The sequence below is a fragment of the Rhododendron vialii genome, chromosome 9a (assembly GCF_030253575.1).
Source record: "Rhododendron vialii isolate Sample 1 chromosome 9a, ASM3025357v1".
Classification (NCBI taxonomy): Eukaryota; Viridiplantae; Streptophyta; class Magnoliopsida; order Ericales; family Ericaceae; genus Rhododendron; species Rhododendron vialii.
The window spans coordinates 38,046,435-38,052,952 of NC_080565.1; the positions used below are offsets into that span (position 1 = coordinate 38,046,435).

The 6,518-nt window shown below is 39.9% G+C and overlaps 1 pseudogene; it reads right to left on the reverse strand.

The window, feature by feature from the left end:
• LOC131302194 (U2 spliceosomal RNA) lies at window positions 1-163 on the reverse strand (annotated as a pseudogene).
• Window positions 164-6,518: the final 6,355 nt, after the last annotated feature.

A 6,518-nucleotide genomic window follows, 5' to 3' on the forward strand; every position in this document is an offset into this window, starting at 1 on the left:
GTGGGATGCGCCAGGTCAAGGCAATAGTGCAACACCAAGACAACGCATGAGAGACCCCAGTAGCTTGCTAATGTACTGGTTCCTCCCCCTCAAAAAATTAATTTAATAAGGAGTGAGCTGATAGCCCACATATAACACATATAACATATCAGTATATAGTCATGTTTTCTCTTCTCGTTTTTGTGCTTAGTCAATGTGGGAAACAAACCCCAAAGTAACACACTGGTTTTTTCTGCTTTTTCACATATTTTGCTTGGTTTGTGCCGTCAGCTCAACTCGATAGTTTGAAGCCTCTGAGCACCTTGTGAGTCCGTGTGTCTAACTGTTGAATTTATTGAGTATCAAATTGCTTAATATGAAATAAATAAATAAAAACCCCTCTAAATTAGCCGTGTAGATAGCTGGTTTCCCATCCTTTATTAGGGTTCAAGGTTGAATGTTTTGCTACTCTCTTTTTCTCCCTTCCCCTAAAACATGGTGATCAAGATATTTCGATAATGAGTGCTATGGTTTACGCAGATTGTTCTAATCCAAATGTTTTTTAGACTACATATTTGTGGAGGAGTTATCAACGGGGAGAGAAAAGAGCAAGAAAAATTGATTTATTTAAAGTGTGAGCAGTGATCGCGGATTTGAATTAGGTAGGTGAGCCACACTTCAACTATTCACAATTCTGCAATTTGTTATCCAAAGGTACGGACGCATTATTAATAATTACAGTAAAATTTATTTTTCATATCTCATCTTCTTTTTTAACGTTGGAAGAATTGGATTCTCTGAATTACAGAAAACCGAGTGACACTCTCTGCATTGGGAATGATTCTCTATAAATTACATATGGGTATTCGGTATAGAATTGGGTTGGTATTGTGCAGTACCGTGCTGCGCATTTTCGAGCCATTGGATCGTGCATCTGACGGCTCAGATGCAATCAACAATCTAGAGCCATTTATTGCCGAGATGAGATTTGAGCCATCGGATGTACGATCCAATGACTTAGTCACTCAGAGGTGCACAGCATAGTGCTGCGCATACCATTGCCAACACCATCCCCTCTATTATCTACGGGGTATGCAAATAGCTGGGGAATATGGGAGGGAGAAAAAGGAACAGAAAAACGACTTTGTGATTAAATAGCTCCTTCATCTCCTTGAGAACAAAACAAAAAACTTACTCGAAACTTCTTCAAGGTTGGGTTCTTTAAGTATTGGCTTCTTGTGCCTCTCTTTATACTTGAACAACCTTGGAATTGTTGGCATTATTCCCCTAAATCAATCCCACGTGCAAACAGAAGCGTAATCGAAAAAATTAAACACGCAATAAACAAGGAAACAACAGACAAGAAAATACATGGTTCCCCAAACTAGGGTATACATCGACGGGAGAGAGAGATAATCCACTATACGAAAAATAAGAGGTTACAATGTGAGATGAAAAACTCTCCTCGAGATCCTAACACTTGGCTCACCATGTTTTTCACTTACCCCCAACATCTCTATTTTTCCTCACATTACTCTCCTCTCACCTCACGGCCGGCCTACTCAGCAACTCCCGAATGAGTTGCCCATTAACAGGAAGCACTTTGTACGGGCTTCTTGTGCCTCTGTTATGCTTTAACAATCCTTATTATGTTTAAAGGATTGCCTTTTTAGTCTCCTGCCAATTCGGACAAGAAAAACTCAATAAAAAATAAATCAAAAAGATTTGCTGCATCACATGCGCCTTAGGCACAATTCGAGTGCGGCCCAGATGCATTTAAGTTGCATCTGGGTGCATCCATACTTTCTCTGATTTTGCAATGCGCCTTAGGCGCATTTGAATTGCTCATCGGGCGCATTTAGTTTTTTCTCTTTTGATGTAATGAACCACTGGATTCCATGCCAACATGCTCAAAAGTGCAAAATGTTTTCATTGTGAACTCCGTAATTCTAGATCAAACAAAAAACAAAAACTCCAGAGGTCATTGGTTCTTCTGTTAGCCCATATATTATTTGGCTATGCGACAAATCATTGTACTCAACGAAATATACATTAAAAAAGCTTTGGGGTCGTTTAGGCAAGCGGAACCGCGCTCTTCTTTTGAATGATACATCTCCTTTTAAACCGATGAGTTGGATGATGTTATTTCCTCAAAATACAATGATCGATCTTTAAGTCAACTTTTTTACTGTGAAACAAAACCACCGAACTGATTATTGCCCAACACTCAATTACTTTGAGAAATATATGATCACGATGTGTAGATAATTACCAGAACGGAAAAAACTACAATACACACCATCATATACGAATTTTGTGGCTGAAGTTTACGACTTTTTGTCGCTCACTTGAGTAGTTTTTGTGGCTCATCTTACGAAAGTGTATACGGTACACCTTTATGAACTTTGTGGCTTACTTTTATGAATTTTAGTGGCCCAATATATGAGATTTTATGGTTTATATATGAATTTTTGTGGTGTTGTATATGAAAAACTCTCGAGGAGCACCCCTCTGAGCTCGACTCCCTCAGGTTATCTCTCACCCTCACCACAAGTCTTGCCTTGGGTGAATCCTAATGATGAAACGGTTTTTGAGTATTTAATGAAGTGTCGTGAGCCCAATGAATCTTGTGGCCGGGCACTCTTAAAAATTGAATGAATACTCTAGAACTGGGGATGTGGGCATCAAATGGAACTAAGAATGTGTAAATGAGAGCGAAAACGTACTTTAGCCTTTGTCGCTCTGATGATTTTTGAATCACTCTCCCTTTGACAACCTTTACATAAATAAAACTTCATTATTTTAATTGTTTGTTTTCATCAAGTTTTAAAACAGTGAAAGCCATATTTATTATTTTATAAATGGTCTTAATCCGATTCAAAATGAAAACAATACGATCGTTTTATTGAAATAATTTTTTTCCCGACCAATAGAAGGTAAAATGGTCATGTAATTTGATGTAGAAATTAATTTTCATCGAAACGAATTTGGTAGGAAAGTAGATTGGACAAGCTTTCTAGCGGTTCAAACAACAAGCAAATTGGAGTTTCGGAGTGTCTGGGGCAATTTCGCAAAGTTGGGACTTGTTGTGACATTTCAAGATGCGCCCGGGGCGCATTTAAATGCGCCTGGGCTCGAAGTGTTGCGCCTGAGACGCATTAATGCTGCTCAAACTTTGCGGACTTGCCCCGGACACACCCGAACTCCAATTTGCGCATGGTTTGAACCGTTAGAAAGCTTGTCCAATTTACTTTCTATCCAAAGTAGATTGGATAAAAAATCATTAGTACATCAAAAGAAGTGACCATTTTACCCTCGATGGATCAAAATATGATTCATTCTGGTAAAACGCGTGTATGGTTTTCATTTTAAGTTGGATCAAGACCCAATGTATATGAAAAAATAGAGATTTTAAAGCACTAAAAGATGGTGGAATCCAGCCATAAAAAAATTTGCGTTTCATTCATGAAAACTAGATAGAAACAAGAAAACTACAAAAATTGGAGTAACTGTTGAAGTTATTAAGTATCAGATTGCTTAGGATAAAACCCCCCCTCTAAATTAGCCCTGTAGATATTTCTCATCCTTTAATAGGGGTCAAGGTTAAATGTCTTTCTTCCTACCCTTAAAACATGATGATCAAGATATTTCGATAATATCATTCCTCGGATGAGAAGCCGGGCAAGGTGTTCTACCACATGGGGTGTGAAACGATCAAAATAATTTTCTAGAGAAAGTCTCTAGACATAGCGAGCCTAACTTGCAGAAACCGTGTTGACATCAAATCCTCTGTTTCATGGCTGTGTAGTGCGTCGAGGATCAAAACTAAATACTCACATGCAAATTGAGTGAAACTTAACTATTATAGGATCATACGCAATAACATTACGAAAAACTCTCTTGAGGAGCACCCCTCTAAGCTCGACTCCCTCAGGTTATCTCTCACCCTCACCACAAGTCTTGCCCTGGGTGAATCCTGATGATGAAACGATTTTTGATTATTTAATGAAGTGTGGTGTGCCAATGAATCTTGTGGCTGGGCACTCTTACAGAATGAACGAATACCCTAGAATTGGGGATGTGGGCATCAAATGGAAATTAGAATGTGTAAATGGGCGCGAAAACGTACTTTAGCCTTTGTCGCTCTAATGATCTTTGAATCACTCTCTGTTCGACCAACTTTACATAAATAAAACTTCATTATTTTAATGGTTGGTTTCCAGCATGTTTTAATATAGTGAAAGCCATATTTATTATTATATAATTGGACTTAATACGATTAAAAATTAAAATAATACGAGTGTTTTATTGAAATAATTTTTTTCCCGACCAATTGAGGGTAAAATGGTCATGTATTTTTATGTACAAATTAATTTTCATCGAAACCAATTCGGTAGGAAAGTAGATTGGACAAGCTTTCTAACAGTTCAAACCACGAGCGACTTGGAATTCGGGAGTGTCTGGGGTAAGTCCGTAAAGTTGGGACTTGTTGTAGCATTTCGAGATGCGCCTGGCCTCGAAGGATTGCGCCTGAGACGCATTAATGCCGCTCAAACTTTGCGGACTTGCTCCGGACACCCCCGAACTCCAATTTGCGCGTGGTTTGAACCGTTAGAAAACTTGTCCAATTACTTTCTATCAAGAGTAGTTTGGATAAAAAAAATATCAATTGTACATCAAAAGAAGTGACCATTTTACTCTCGATGGGTCAAAATATGATTCATTTCGGTAAAACGCGAGCATGTTTCTTATTTTCAGTTGGATCAAGACCCATTATACATGAATAAATAGAGATTTTAAAGTACTAAAAGATGGCGGAATCCAGTCATAAAAAAATTTGCATTTCCTTCATGAAAATTGGATAGAAACTAGACAACTACAAAAATCGCCGAAGCCTATGAGCACCTCGTGAATCCATGCATCCCAATTACATTGTAGTAACTACTGAATTTATTGAGTATCAGATTGCTTAGAATAAACACCCCCTCTAAATTAGCCCAATAGATAGATGGTGTGGGCATGCGTGCCCTTTTTCCTTCTCCGGAAAAGGATTCCTTTCCCTTCCCGAAGAGGGATAGCCTGTTCGCGGGAGCGCTTTTTAAGCTGGACGTCAAGCGCTCGCCAAATACAGAGTCGCCACTCAAGTTTGAAGGTTCGACACCCAAGAAACCATATTTCGAAGCACTTGCCGCGCCGCGCTGTTTGATTTGAAAAAGTTTAAGGAACCAGTCCGTCATAACCATATCTGGGTTCGGGAGCCAGGTTACGAGAAGGGAAGGGTTTTATGGCACCCCTCTCGCCCAATCCGGAGATTGGTCTCTACTTAGGCATTTGCGAAAGATGTCTGTTTGAGATTCTGTTTGATTAATCAATTTTTAGCCAATTAGGGCGAGGGAACAGTTAATCGGGGATTAAAACTGTAACATATTGCAGGGTGTGATAGATAATAGCATGGATGGATGAAATGACAAGAAATAAATGAGATAAAACCTAATATTGATATCGGATGCCCAAAACAGTGCCTTGGTTTGAGTTTGTCATAAACAACGGCCAGCTTGCATGGACGGAAGTTCGCACATGCAAGCCTGTCCGTCGCGCGACACTCCCAATCCACCGCGCGTGTATTGCCATCTTACCAACAGGTTAGATTTTACCTCCTTCTGGGCTTTGGAATGGACCAGTGCACACCCAGGACAAACCAAGCAGTTTATGTATGCTGAAAGTAAATGATTATTACAAACAAGACTTAACAGAAATGCGATGCAATCCCTAAACAGTGGGGATGTTAAAGCGAAGGCCTGGATCTTAACTGTTGATGCAAGGGCAACCACTGGAAACAGGATGACCATCGCGCGATGGAGTTAGTTCATCGCGCGAGTGTCCTAACTAGATTTCCAAGAATTGCTTTGCATGCCTGGGCTCTGAAACATATTCAAAAGCAACCCAGGAGCATTCCAAAGCAAGTAAAGAAATAAAAAGAACAAGCTAACCTACAGATTTTAACATGCATAACAGTGAAACACCCTAAATATTCTTCATAGGAAAGTATAAGACTGTAAATGAACGAGGACAAGGATCCCATCCCCATGAGAACCATATCACGCTGACCAGAACAATCGCACAATAGAGTGGGTACCTCGCGCGTGGGAGTGCTTGTCCACGGTAACTTGTAACTTTGCTGGCTTTAAGACCAGAACTGGTATTGATTACTAGCTTTGGCCCTGCCAGCTCCCCTCAGGGGTCCAAAACAGTAAACAGAAAGGTATTATACCTTTACTTGAGTGTCTTGAAGATGGCTTGAATGAGGTGGTGTGGCTTGGACAGTAATTGTGTGGGGATAGGTGAAGTATGAAGTGCTTGGGCTTGTATTTCCTTCTTCTTCTTTGAAAATTTTGGTAACCCTTTGAAAAATGGATCATGGGGGGTACTTATAGAAAGAAGTGTTGGTTGGTGGCTAAGCAAGGCAATGCAACTAGCCAACAAGGCTGGTTGCAATTACTTGGTGGAGAAGTGGGGTGCCAAAGGTGATGGGAGAGTGG